General features: G+C 47.7%; 1 long non-coding RNA gene across 1 annotated transcript; it reads left to right on the top strand.

Moving 5' to 3' along the window:
- LOC143477095 (uncharacterized) lies at positions 1–6,179 on the top strand. The gene is made up of 4 exons (XR_013121466.1): positions 1–1,090; positions 4,500–4,586; positions 4,688–4,782; positions 6,092–6,179. It is a non-coding gene; the product is annotated as an uncharacterized LOC143477095 (long non-coding RNA).
- The last annotated feature ends 8,821 nt before the right edge of the window (positions 6,180–15,000 follow it).

Raw genomic sequence — 15,000 nt, 5'->3', positions numbered from 1 at the left:
GCCCCAGCGACGGGCCACAGGCCTACAATCTCCACAACAGAGGGACCATACTGGGTTTCCATTAATAAACAGCGCGCATACGATGGCCTTTTATATGTCATCTCTGCAGATAACAATATTCATGCAGAAAGAGAGAAAGAAGAAAGAAATGTTTGCACTCTTAATTGCTCAACACAAAAGCAGCAGCTTCCCAAACAAACAGACTGGGTGATGTATTTGCATATTCATGCAGATGAAAGTTTTTTCACTCTCAGTAGGCAATGGGGTGTGAAGTTATTTATTCCCGTTGACAGCGCACATCTTTCAGGAGGCCACCTTATATTGTTTTTGCTCATTTATTAAACACACACACACACACGCACACACACACACACACACACACACACACACACACACACACACACACACACACACACACACACACACACACACGCACACATACACACACACGCACACACACACACACACACACACACACACACACACACACAGATGCGCACATGCAGGAGTGCATGCGTTCACACAAAAAGGGTGGGTGTCCATGTGTGGTCGGTGCCTCTAGGGAGCCACTGGCCACGGTGCTGCAGTGTGTGAGTGTGTCCACAAGGGTGTGTGTGAGTGTGTCCACAAGGGTGTGTGTGAGTGTGTCCACAAGGGTGTGTGTGAGCAGACCCGTGTTCCTCTGCACACATGCTCATGGTCTCCACAGATGCCAAAGGTCATCATTAATTCATGAGCATTTATGTGTGTGTGTGTGTATGTGTGTGAGAGAGAGAGAGAGAGAGAGAGAGAGTGAGAGAGAGGAAGAGTGCAGGAGGAAGGTGTTCTCAAAGAGCTGCATTCTCTATTCCAACATAAAGCTTCGTGCTAAAGTCGAATTAGACTGGAGGGAAATTAAAATTGGCCTGACGGAGGAGTGGACAGTGTGGTGGTGTTTGCAGCTCATCACGAGGCTGCACACCCTTCCAGCGTCTTTACAGAAGCACACAGAGGAACTCGGAGCAGACGAGGTGTGAAGACGCTGCACATGCAGCGATCCGCGCTGACACACCATGGTACAAACAGCGGCAGGAGGAAGCAACAGGACAGGGTACAGAGACACACACACGTACATATATACACAAACACACACTTTGATTTCTTGTGCTTATTTACAGTGCCTCGGGTGGTGTTTGGGGGATCAGGCCGGTCGGCCCTGACAGAAGGGAGAGGAGGCTAACACACAGACATTACAAACTTCTGTGCTGTTGTCCAATTAGCATGTGGATTTTCCAAATGACATTCTCTCTCTTTCCTGCTCTCTCTCTCTCTGTCTCTCTTCCCCTCTCTTTCTCTTTTCCCCCACCGCTTACTGTCTCTCTATTTTCTCTCTCGCTCTCTATCTCTTCCTCCCTCTCTCTTTTTTACAGGGTGCCGTCTGTTGAAACTTCCCCTTCCCTTATTCACTTTAAGTCTCCTTTTCTTTTATGTTGGTAGATGTACACACCACACACACACACACACACACACACACACACACACACACACACACACACACACACACACACACACACACACACACACACATACACACACACACACACATACACACACCAATGAGCCACTCAAGTTCAGACACATCACAGACTTGCTGTAAAATAGCACAGGCTCACGAAAATGTACAGTTCCTTGGCGTGTGGCCAAGTGTACTAGTAAGGCTTGTTTGGAAAGCTTTCAGTTAAAAAGCCACTCTGTGGCGGGAGTGGGGGTGTGGGAGCCCTGCAGCAGGTCAAAGCTGCTCACAGAAAAAAATGGGGTAGAGGAAAAGAACCATTCCTGTAATCATATCTGTCAGACGACACCAAGGTGCCACCATCTCCCTCTCTCTCTCTCTCTCTCTCTCTCTCCCTCTCTCTCTCTCTCTCTCTCAGTTCTGTTCAATAATGCTTTATTGGCATGAATGTCACAGGTTACTTTATTGCCAGTGCAATGACCATTAACATAAATGAAACATTAACACTCACATTACTGAGAAAGCACGATAAGAGTGAACAAAACTGTTTGGATATTTATAGCAAGGTCAGTCACAGAAAAGTCTCCCTGTACGTACGTGTGCTATGTAATCAGTGCACACCGCAGCAAGAGAAAACCTGCAGAATCACAACAGAGCTAGACGAGGAAGAACAAATGTGGAGAAATACCAACTGCAAAAAATGAAGCAAAAACAAACAGGAGCCTCATTATTAATAGTGTTTTACTGCAGTGTTTATTTTCAACTAGTTACAGTGTTCTTACAAACACACAGTATAATAGAGCAGCGACATCACACTTAGAGACCAAGGAGTGGACAGCTGACGGAGGTCTTCATGGACCACAGCGTCCGCACCATCTCTGATGTGTTTAGCTGACGGAGGTCTTCATGGACCACAGCGTCCGCACCATCTCTGATGTGTTTAGCTGACGGAGGTCTTCATGGACCACAGCGTCCGCACCATCTCTGATGTGTTTAGCTGACGGAGGTCTTCATGGACCACAGCGTCCGCACCATCTCTGATGTGTTTAGCTGACGGAGGTCTTCATAGACCCCATGTCCGCACCATCTCTGATGTGTTTAGCTGACGGAGGTCTTCATGGACCACAGCGTCCGCACCATCTCTGATGTGTTTAGCTGACGGAGGTCTTCATGGACCACAGCGTCCGCACCATCTCTGATGTGTTTAGCTGACGGAGGTCTTCATAGACCCCATGTCCGCACCATCTCTGATGTGTTTAGCTGATGGAGCAGGTGGGTGGGGTTGGGATAACACTGATGGAGCAGGTGGGTGGGGTTGGGATAACACTGATGGAGCAGGTGGGCGGGGTAGAGATAACACTGATGGAGCAGGTGGGCGGGGTAGAGATAACACTGATGGAGCAGGTGGGCGGGGTAGAGATAACACTGATGGAGCAGGTGGGTGGGGTTGGGATAACACTGATGGAGCAGGTGGGTGGGGTTGGGATAACACTGATGGAGCAGGTGGGCGGGGTAGAGATAACACTGATGGAGCAGGTGGGTGGGGTTGGGATAACACTGATAGAGCAGGTGGGTGGGGTTGGGATAACACTGATGGAGCAGGTGGGCGGGGTAGAGATAACACTGATGGAGCAGGTGGGCGGGGTAGAGATAACACTGATGGAGCAGGTGGGTGGGGTTGGGATAACACTGATGGAGCAGGTGGGCGGGGTAGAGATAACACTGATGGAGCAGGTGGGTGGGGTTGGGATAACACTGATGGAGCAGGTGGGCGGGGCATGTGGTGGTAGTGGGGCATGGTGCAGCTCACAAAAGCGAAAGGCAAGAGGCAAAAGCAATTAGTGCAACAGGTACAGGTGGAGGAGAACTGCCTCAACTGTTCACTCCCTCCCTTACTCATTCACTCCCTCACTTATTCACTCCCTCCCTCACTCATTCACTCCCTCCCTCACTCATTCACTCCCTCCCTTACTTATTCACTCTCTCACTCACTCATTCACTCCCTCACTCACTTATTCACTCCCTCCCTCACTCATTCACTCCCTCCCTCACTCATTCACTCCCTCACTCACTTATTCACTCCCTCCCTCACTCATTCACTCCCTCCCTCACTCATTCACTCCCTCCCTCACTCATTCACTCCCTCACTCACATATTCACTCCCTCCCTCACTCATTCACTACCTCACTCACTCATTCACCCCCTCAATCATTCACTCCATCCCTCACTCATTCACTTTCTCTTATTCCCTCCCTCCCAACTTCACTCACTTGCTGACTCAATCACTCCCTCATTCATTTCCTCACACACTCATCCACTCACTCCATGTCATTCTCTCCATTACAACGTCTCTCTCTCTCTCTCTCTCTCTCTCCCTCCCTCTCACTGTCACACAGTCCCTCTGAGCTAGGGTCCCTGTCACTAGATCATGGGGGCTAAGATTAAACTGGGATGCGTGGGCTTGGTGGGGGAGGTGTTCTCAGCCTTATCACTGTTTATTCTTAGATTTAACAAAACATGCGGGAGGGAGAGTGTGTAGTGAGACCCAAATCCCTGTCGCACATCTTCCCCTCAGGGTCCTGCTCCGGCACCCCCTGCCTGCCAATCACGGGCGTAGCCACAGGGCCGAGCGGGCCTCTCCAAAGGGCCAGCATTAGCAGGCTACCTCCACCAGCCCTCTACCCACTTGTTTGTTCCTCCCCGACACAAACTGATGCATTTTAATATGATGCTTTTTTTTTTCTTGCAATCTATTTTGCCCTTCAAACACTCTTTAGAGTCCGCTTTTTTTGTGCAAGGAAGCCGCAGTGTTGTCCTTGGTTGAAGAGTTCCCTTTTTCCAACTTTTGATTGGTTCTATAGTGACCTATAGTCACTCTTTGAGTTTGACTTCCAAAAGGCCTAAAAGGCACATGCAAATGTATGAGTACCTGTGTGTGTTTGTGTGTGTGTGTGTGTGTGTGTGTGTGTGTGTGTGTGTGTATGCGCGCGGGCCTGTTCTATATTAGTGGTGTCCAGGTCTCCTCTTTGAAAAGCACAAACGAGTGGAGGGTCTTCGTTTTCTTCGCTGCGGGGTCCTTTCAGAGCTCAGCCAGGTGAGTGTGCACAACATTTGACTCATAGTTAATTTTCCACAGCGTTTATGTCACCCCAGCTTGAATAAAAATGGCTTCTTAATCTCTTTACTTTATACCAGCGCGTACTCAATAGCGTAACACGTGCTCAGAGAGCAGCGCTGAGGACAGTTCTCCGGAGGTGCCAGCGTTTCCAGCAGAACTGACTTCTCACAAGGTAGACATGAATAACTTGTGCATTGCCGAAAGCTTAAACAGGAGCCCGTCAAAAAGAAAACGTGTCTTTAAAGCACTTCTGCCCTACCTGCTAGTAGCTGGCGCTGTGTGTTGGACAGGAAGCAGATGATGTAGGAACCCCTCCCTCACTTAGCTTCCCAGCAGACCTGCTCATGTCAGACTAGAGACCAACGATCATGTTGTGGGGGTGGGGGGGTGGGTTCTGCTCTTTCACACACACCGTGCGGCAGCTCTGTGAAGAGCAGCTGGAAACACTCAGAGAGCAGCACTATCAGACCTCTCTATTCCTCTTTCTCCCTCGCTCTCTCCCTTCACCTCCGTGGGGCTACTAAAATAGCAGCATGGCAGAATGGACTGTGACCCCTTCACCCTACAGTGTTAGTCTCGGTTATGGTGCACATGCCTTTTTCCCCCTTCAAAGGTTTGCTAATGCTTCCCTGAGGATCAAGTCCAAAGTGTGTGCTGCCCCCCCTCTCTCTTTCTCTCTCTCCCTCTCTCTCTCTCTCTCCATCATTCTTTCTTCCTCTTTCTCTCTCTTCACCTCTCTCTCTCTCTCCCTCTCTCTCTCCCTCCCTCTCTCTCTCTCCCTCTCTCTCTCTCCCTCTCTCTCTCCCTCCCTCTCTCTCTCTTCCTCCCTCTCTCTCTCTCCCTCTCTCTACCCCCCCTTCTCTCTCCCCATGGCAGCCAGGGGGAAGAGAAATAACTCGATGCATATTGCAAGTGCTTTGGTCAGTGCTTCAGCTGGCGAGTAATGACACATTAGTTTTGTGTAGTGACCTGGGCCAGCTCACAGTCCATGGTAAACAGCCTGAACCTGAGACAAACTTTGTCTGGGCCTGCTATGCATGCCTTCAGAGCACAGCTTGCTATAAAGGAATTTTCAACACAAAGAGAAAAAGATTTGTGTGTGTGTGTGTGTGTGTGTGAGTGTGGGGTGTAGGGGGAGAAGAAGAAAAAGAAATATCATCCCTTTAGGTGAAGTGAATTTCTGCATTGTTTAATATTTAATCATTTTGCCTTCCAACATTCTGATTTCTTTTTGCATATTCTATATATAAATATATAATTAATGTCTGAGAAGCACATAAAAGAAAACAAAATTCTCACAAGAGCTGGAAAAATCATTTGTTGTTCTGGAGAACAAATTAATGCAGCTGATAAAAGGAAAGTCTGGGGCCATGTTTTCCCCTCCTGGTCGCTGCTTTCAGATGGTGGATTCTTTTGTTTCAAAGCAGAGGTTGTTGGTGATTTTACTCAGTTTTGATGGAGGATTTTGCTTTTTCCTCCAGGTGTACCTTCCTGTTTCAGCTCCATCCAGCTCTCCACTCTTTCCCAAGCTCACGCCCCCTCCCAGGAGCCCCGGGCTGCTGAGCCCCCACCCCCCACCCCCACCCTCCTCCACCTGCTCCTCCGTCTGTATCTTCCTGTTCTCCCCTGGTCATTTTGTCTTACCACGACCGCTTCCTCTCTCTGCTCCTGCAGCGGGCATGTGGCTACCGAACACATCGTGTGCCGAGCCCCTAATCGCTCCCCTGCCCTGTCTTCAGCCATCCCGCTCCATTCCTCCATCTCCATCCCTATCACCTCCACCCCCACCCCCACCCCCTACACTGGATAGTGACCGCCTGTGCTAATCGCCCCATAAAAATTAATCTCCATCCCTCACCCCGCTCCCGTAACGTTGCCACAGTGGCCCGGCTCCAATTTTAATAGGTTTTTTTTAGCTTGGCTTCGTATTCTGGTTCGGCACTGGTCACTAATGACCGGCCGTGCGCTCGCCGCTGACCCCTCCCCCGAGCACTCGCTCCAATTATCCCCAGCATGCCCCCAGCGCGGGCCGGAGGCTCGTCGCCATGGCAGCGCACAGCCGCGCTGCCCGCCAGCTTCGTTGGCGCTCTCGTGTCCTCCGACGTGGGCTGCCACTCTGCCGGGGCCAGATCACGTGGCGTTCAGACGTGTGCTCGCGTGCGCGTGTGCAGCGACTGCGTGTGCAGTGTGTACGGCAGGTATGAGTCACGCACACACGGGGCAAAACACACGCCGCAAACACGTCAGAAACAAATCAGCACAATTGATCATTGTAAACGTTATTAAACACTATTTTGATGTGTCGTCTGTTTAAACAAAGTGTGTGCACACAATGAATTTCCATATATTGCCTGTTTTTGACGTAGGAAGTATAATCTTAACTATAAGGGAGCGTATAAAGTGTGGAAGTGGGTGTCCACTTTTGACCACGGATGTTTCTCCGAGAGACGAAGGCAGCTGAGGGTTCCGCTCGGGCCGGTCATCCCTCCAGCAGATGGGACTGACCTGACAGTCTGCTCTTCCTCTTTTTCATCCTCTTTTCCCTCCCTTTGAAGCCCGGAGGAGGAGGAGCTCCTAGCAGATAGCAGGGAATTTGTCCAGCTTTGCCACTATAAATGCATTATGTAGACCTCCTTTGAGCCTTATCGATGTGGCCAGTAAGCTGTGGATGCTCTGAACTTCTGTTCCTCACAAGCAGGGCCCGCTGTGACCCCATGCAAATTTGACCAAAACAACCACCTGATAATGTTATTGACATTTGGGGCTTGAAGACATAGTGGCCGTGCGAGAGATGAATGTGAGTGCAGTGGGTTAGTATTTACACACTACACAACTGCACAAGCACATGTGCAATTACGTGTGTGTACACAACCACACGTGTCTATACACAACTACACACTCACACATACAGAAGTACATGTGCATGTAGACAACTATAAACATGTGCACGGATCTACATGCACGTACATAGCTACACACACGCATACTCAACTACACACGCATGCATACACGTGTACGCTGACTACAGTAACGTGTATTAACGTGTTCTGTCCTGCACTGAGAAAGTATCCTTGGGGGAAAATCTCCAATTACACAATGTAAACTTCACAGCCTGCACCAAGAGCCACGTTTGTCTACGGTACAGTTGAGCAAACCCGCTTCTCCTCTGTGCGTGTGCAGAGAACACGTTGTCTTTAAACATTATTAGAAGGAGATCTTTTTTACACCACTGGATACACGGTGTGCAGGATGCAGTGTGCTGAGCGGCTAAAGCGCTCTTTCTGCCCCTCTGTAATCTCCAGTGGGGGCAGTGAGAGACACCCCAACCCTCGCCTGGGGCTTTAGCTTGCTCTGGAGCGGCTAGTCGTGCCTGCATAGGGCTAATTGTGTCTGGGATTAAAGTGCTCCACTAAAGCAGATTAAACTCAAGGCTGAAGTCAAAGACAGCACTAGAACATCACTTATAAAAAGACTGAGATTTATAAAGAGGTGTAGAACGATATCTCAAAGCTTCCGAAAGGCCGCTGCAGGGGAAAGGATGTTAAATGTATCTATTGAAACCCTACTGGGCTAGGAACATGTGTGCAATGTATGGTATATTCACAGAAGAATGTATCATAAATACATTGAAAATGATGGTGTGATGCTAGCTGCCTACAACACGCAGTTTGCGACGCTGCTTTGGAAGTCATTAGTTTTTCTTAAATGGCTGGAGAATATACATAGCTGCATCACCCTCCCTCTGATTGGAGCACAGCTGCATGACCCCTCCCTCTGATTGGAGCACAGCTGCATGACCCCTCCCTCTGATTGGAGCACAGCTGAATGACCCCTCCCTCTGATTGGAGCACAGCTCCTGGTCCACGCTGACCAGCCATGTGGTGCAACTTGTAATTAGGGCTCTGCTGCTTCATTCTGGAGCCAAAGCTATCAGGGGATCAGAGTTAAGAGCAAAAAAAGTGTGAGAGTGAGAGTTACAGAAAGAGTTGTAGGGTGAGGGAGAGAGAGAGAGAGTGAGACAGAGAGAGATGCACACAATCTCACCCATCTGACACTGACCCTTTTCATTAAAAGCTGATTAAAACTTTAAAAAATGCTGTTTGCCCTTAGAAGATGATAACCTCTACAACAGCAGACATAAAAGAATAATAGCCATCTACAAAAAAAGGAACAAAGAAATTCTTGCCTAAGCTAGAAATACCCAATTGGAACATTTTAGAAAATTAATGAAATTTTAGATCAAATGAATAATAAATTATGGGAAAATTAATTATAAATGAGAAAAGTGTTCCTACTATAAAACAGTACTAAAAGAACATGTAATCCTCAACAAGCTTGAAGAAACAGGGTCAGGTTCAAGCCATGCTAGTTGTGAGCAAAACAAAGGTTTCTGCTCTGCTCTGCTTTGAAGATAATTGAAGCAACTATACTTGAAAGGGCTCTGGTCCCACTGCCTACTGTGCATGCCACTTTTCCTTGTGGTTTTTATTTTTGCCAAACAACTATGGGATTTATTCGTGTGGGAATGCTCTTTTCAAAAAAAAAAAAAAATCACATCAAATGCACACTTGCACTCAAGTTCCTTGGTAATTAATGAAGTTCTCCAAAGCTCCATTAAAAAATAAAACTGTTGAAGTAATATGAAAAGTCTCCCATGCCACAGAAAGCTGGACCATTAAAAGTTGGGTTGTGTTGAAACAAAGTGAAACAAACTTAATCTACAGTCACACGGCAGCAATCTGATACTTAAAAATATAAATTTTATAAATGACTGAGAAAACATATACTTTCACCTGGTTTTAGTTCTGAAGAGTTGGATAATGCTATAGGATATTAATATTACTTTCCATTATTAATATCTTAATTCTACGGATGAATTATAAATAAGAGAACAACAAGCAGAATTAAGAAAGGAAAATGAAAAGAACACCATATTTATTGGAGTCACCAAGGTCAGTGATTATCTAACGAACGTTGGGCTGTCCTCACAAAAGTGTCATGGCGGTGACTACAACACGTGCACGAACTGCTTCTCTGTTCAGTATGGACACTTCCAGATCTGCTGTTAGAGCAGACGTCTCTAGCTAGACATGGCTGACTTATCTGGACTCCTATCTCCTCCAGTGTGAGGAACATAGACTTTTATAGGTTCCCATAAACGGCAGCGTGCAAGGGCGTGGCGGCCAGCGGCTGGTGGTCTTATTGGAAGGGTGTTAAACGGCCCATTGGCACACAGCTGCGGATGTGTCAAGTGGCTGGCCTGCTCCTTCTGAGAGTCAAAGGTCATTGGCCAAAGTCAACAAATCACATGCTAATCAAACGCCACTCGGTGGCCTGTAGAATAGTGACTCCAATGAGGAAGAGTTTTACAGGGTTCCCGTGATGCGGAGTGCAGTTAAAACCAACTGCCAGCTCATCAACCACAATAGCTCAGGAGGAGCCGTTTAACCCTTGTGTCCACTACGCTGAGCGCCCGCTCTGAGGTTAATGATTGACCGGTGTGGGCCTGTGGCGTGGTAGAGACAGCAGGAGACAGCACAGAGCACTGTGGTGCCATTGCTTAACCGTGATTCTCCGAGAGTCATTTCGTCGCTAAATGCTACAGGCTGCCGTGAAGTATGTGGCGTGGGTTCGGGTTCGTTTGAGGAACGCAGTAGTTCAAGGAAGGAGCTTCTGCACGAGAGAGAGCATCAGATACTGTTGTGACTAATGCTGATAAAGGCTGACTTGTCCAAGTGCCTGAGATACTTCAGAAGACCTTCAGAATCAACAACCATGGACTCAGATATCGTGTTCTGAGATGAGCTCACCACATGAAATTCCTAAATAATAAGATTTCCAGTAATGCACATACATACCTCACACACGTAAACATCAGTAGAGGTATGTCTGCACGCACGCACACACACACACACACACACACACACACACACACACACACACACACACACACACACACACACACACACACACACACACACACACACACACACACACAGTGGTATGAGCAGCCAGATTCTGGGTTAAAAGCAGACAAAAGGAAGGAAGAGGAATACATCCGTACAGCATCCACAGAATCACAGTTTGTTACCAAAAGGGCTTTAATAATTAATGGAGCTCTTTTCCCTGTTTGACACTCTTTGATATGAGGTTACTTTGCCAAGGGTCCTGATGAAGGAGCAACCTCTGCAGTTCGACCTGTTCAAGTCCCCCTGGTCTTTCTCCAAATCCCAAACCTGAGCCCTGCACTCTGCTTCTTCAACATTGATAGCAAGCAAAGGGAAATAATGCCATTATCCTCTTTTCAGTTTGTGCGGTTTTATTTTGGACTCTAGCTCTGCTTACCCACTTTTTGTTTGGGTAATACGTTAACACGGGCAGGGAGCCTTGACTGATTTGGAATCAACAGCACTGACATATAACAAAACATGTGCGAAAGCAGAGACCCAGCACAAGACGATGCAGAGTGCTGGAATAATGCGTTATACAATGCACAACACAATATGAGTAAGCAGTGAACCCAAGGGCAAAGACAACACACACAGCAGCAGAAGTTAAAAGAAGTGTGAAGTTTTTCCAGACCAGCTTTGCCTCTGATGCCTCCGAGTTCCCTCGGCTCATGGTAAACTGTCAGAGTGGAGAGGCCGGCTTAGACAGTGCAATGGTGAGAGGTCAGAACTGTGGCATACAAGCCCATAATTAGCTGAATATATGTATACATTTTGAATGCCTGCATATGGCGTATTGTGGCAGTCTGTAGGAGGTCTGTGTAGTGCAGATTGAGAAATGCAGACATAAATAATTGCACTCACAGATGCCTCTTCTTTCCTGTTCTGAGAGGGTCTCTGTGGGTGAGCAATGCCACAGGGTTATTCCACAGGTCCAAGCTTCTTGATCGGGGCAGTTTGACATAAAATCATGGAAAAAATAAAATAAAAATCATTTCAGCTGTTAAATGCTGAGCAAAGAGTACAGGAGCCACATACAATACAGCCTGTTTTTCATCATGGTGTACAGCATGCTGAGGTAATCCACAACTTCGCTCTAATTCATACGACGGATTCATACGCAGTCCTCGCCGTCTCTATTGCAGAGTGCAGAAAGCGGCATATTCAAGCGTGCTCGTGCGTGAACTCCGAGTGCCATCTTTTCGGAGCAGTTTTGTTGACACCGTGGGCCGGGGACCGGTGCTGTGCACGGGGGCCCTGGGGCAGGTGTGTGCGGCCGTGCTGCTGCATGCATGTGGCGGTGCGGGGGGGGGGATTGAGAGCCCAGCGCCCACGCTGGCCTGAAGGTGTGATGTGCTCACTCTCTCGTATGCAGGCCCATGTGCAGGGCCCCGTCACTCAAGGTGGGGCTCAGCTGTCACCAAGCGTGGGAGCATTAGCCCCCTGCTGAGACCCCTGTCCGCACCTCCACCCCCTCGCACCTCCACCCCCCGGAGTGTAGCCATGCTCTTACGTGTCCACCTAATCTGGGATTTTCTTGAGATAATGCTGTTATTTCAGACCAGAGGCAGGATTCCCACAAGAAACACCAAGTTCAGCCCTTTGCTTCGCTCCAACTAAATGTCATTCTGTTCTGGCGACATATTCTGGGGATTTGGGCTTGTGCAGAGCATGTGCAGAATTTTGACAGCATTTTAATATCTCTTCTGATTGTTGTGAGAGATTTATTTTTCTCCAAAGCTCAAAGAATCCTCAACAAATATTAACAATGAGCAGAAGAAAGACAATGGTACAGCGCTGCGTTCGTTTTGACCAGTGTTGGGAATTTTGACACGGCCGCTCAGGAGAGGGCGTCGGGTATGTATCTCACCAGCACAGTCCTGCACACTGTGAAATACATACCGCTGGTTTTCATGTCAGTCTGTGCATGTGTAATGTATTAGGGCTCCACTCTAGATTAGGGAATGGGGATTAGGGTGATGAATGCTGCCTGGATGAAAAGAATTATAATTTAATGGAAACAGGTACAGTGAATTCACACAAAGACAAACACACAGGCACACAGATACACACACATACTGTACACCAGGTGCTCGTATCACCATCATATACACCACAAAAATCTCCATGTATACTTATTAAACTACATATCACCCCACATGCACATGGTTGTACATCAGTGGAGCTTTTTGTATGAAACATTATTCCTAAAAAACAAATGCCATGTCTTGTGCTAACGGCAGTAGAGCACTGGCAAAAATAGGACGGGTGCGTTGAACTACATCTATATATTCTTACCGTGTACACGTACTGCTGTAGGCTTGTGTGTGTCATGGGTCCATGTGTGTAGATCCTCTGATACTGAGCCTGATTGTATTCCTGTATGAATGAAATGCTTTCTTTCATGTCTGTCCCTTTGCCACAGGGTTGACCACAAACCAGCCCCCTCAAATCTTTAAAATAAACAGAGAGATTGCAACCCAGCAGTTCCTTTGAACTGGTTTCAGATCCCAAATCCAGTCAGAAGGTCTTATTGAAGTTGCAGGCCTTAATAAGCTCTAGTTCTCACTAACTGATTATTCCACGTTTTTATATACATTCGTTAAAAAAAAGGGGGCCATTGGCTGAATCAGAGGAGAAATGTCAGCAAACCCAAACAGATGACCACATAATGACAGCCAAAGACCTCCAAAGACAGACCACAGTGGGGCCATAAAGGGAAGGAAGGCAGCAGGGTATGGCGTAGGGTGGTCCGGGGAGCAGGGCTCTCCTCACGGTGCCACTCGACAGCCATCGTTAACATACCAAACTCACGCTCCCCATATCACTCTCATATCTGTGATGTCCACTTGTCCTTACGCCCCTAGGGGAGCTGTGGGATGGCCGGGGTGCTTCTGTCCCGGGCCCCACGCCCGCCCGGTGCGTGTCCACGGCAGGTGGACATCTCACCATGGGGCCCAGCGTCGCTCTGGTACAGACTGGTTCACTTGTCATTTGCCATGCAGTGTTTGTCCATCTCATGGGATTGTCATTTTGTGTCTCCGATCTAAATATTCTCCATTTTGTACTATAAATACACTGAAAACGAACTGCAACAAACAGGGAGACAGACAACAAGCAGTGAACAGGACAACAGGGCAGAAACACCTGGACGTGTGTGTTTCCTGCTCCTGACGCACACCCTGGCCCACACGCACCAGGCTAGCCACGGCGGCTACGTTCATGCTACACCACAGTCCCCACAAGTGTTGCGAAAGTATGGTCCTAAAAGTTTGTAACCTGCACATTATGACATTGTCTCCAGTAAAATCTAAGAGTTGATGGTTAGTCAATGAAGCATGCTATTCACAAAAGATTTAATGAAAAATGTGTAGACAGTTTTGAGATTTAATATCAGAGGCAGACATTAAAACAATGCTAAAAAAATTAAATCTTTTGTTTCGTAAAAAAAAAAAAAAATCCCCTCTGTGATATCAGCACCTCCAACTGCTTGCTGCTCACCAGAGACAGATTGCACCAAACCAATTAGTGCTCCTTTTGTTGAGCGTGAGTTAAACACGCGGCCCTCCAAAGAAAGCCAGCGTCTTTTGATTTCTTTGAGCACTATTGAAGATAGCTATGGAAGGCTGTGTGCACAAAGGCAGTCTCGGTGACGTCGCACCAGGCTCTGCCCAGATGGCTCGGAGGCGCCGTGACCTTGTTAGCACCTGCTCTGAAGGCCCTTTGTGTGGGCATGGCCATGGGCACAGAGGCGGGCACACCCAGCGCCTGAGATCCACCCAGCCTTCATCAGCCCTAATGAAGCAGCATTCTTCCTGTCATTACGACCACCTCGACACCCCCGCCTGGACGGCCCCCAAAACAGCCAAACGGCGGAGACACGAATTAAAATGAATCAACCATCACAGGGCCCCCGAAATGTCATTATAATTAGATATGTAAATCTCCTTATCATCCCCCAGTGCCATGTATTAGAATGGCTGCTATAAGCCCTAAGGTTGCACTAAAAATATACAATTAATAAATGAATGGGTTTTGATGAACTTTGATTATTTTGGGCTGTCTTCCAAGTTTACCTTATCAGGAAATGTCACCTTGATCCAGGCCTCAGTGGTCTGTTAAATGGTGTCAACCCATCCGCCCCATCTTCTTCATTTCTGTTTTAGGGAGCTCTCTGTATCACTGGGCCTCATGTGAGAGGGTGGGGTGGCTGTGTTTACGCCAGATTAACTACCTCCCTACAATATGAACCCATTTACCACTGAGAAGTAATAAATCATTTAGGTTTTATTAAACTCAAATCAAAGCATTTTGGGTGTGATGGAATTGCTGCATTTAAAAATGTTATGCCCAAATCTCGCATGCATCTTCCTTCCTGCGGTCTTCTGCCTCTGTCCATCTCTCTCCCTCATTCTCTCTCTCTCTCTTTTCCTCTCCCTCAC

The sequence above is a fragment of the Brachyhypopomus gauderio genome, chromosome 15 (assembly GCF_052324685.1).
Source record: "Brachyhypopomus gauderio isolate BG-103 chromosome 15, BGAUD_0.2, whole genome shotgun sequence".
Lineage (NCBI taxonomy): Eukaryota > Metazoa > Chordata > Actinopteri > Gymnotiformes > Hypopomidae > Brachyhypopomus > Brachyhypopomus gauderio.
Note: the sequence above shows the minus strand (reverse complement) of the source record. Positions and strands in the feature narration are given on the sequence as shown.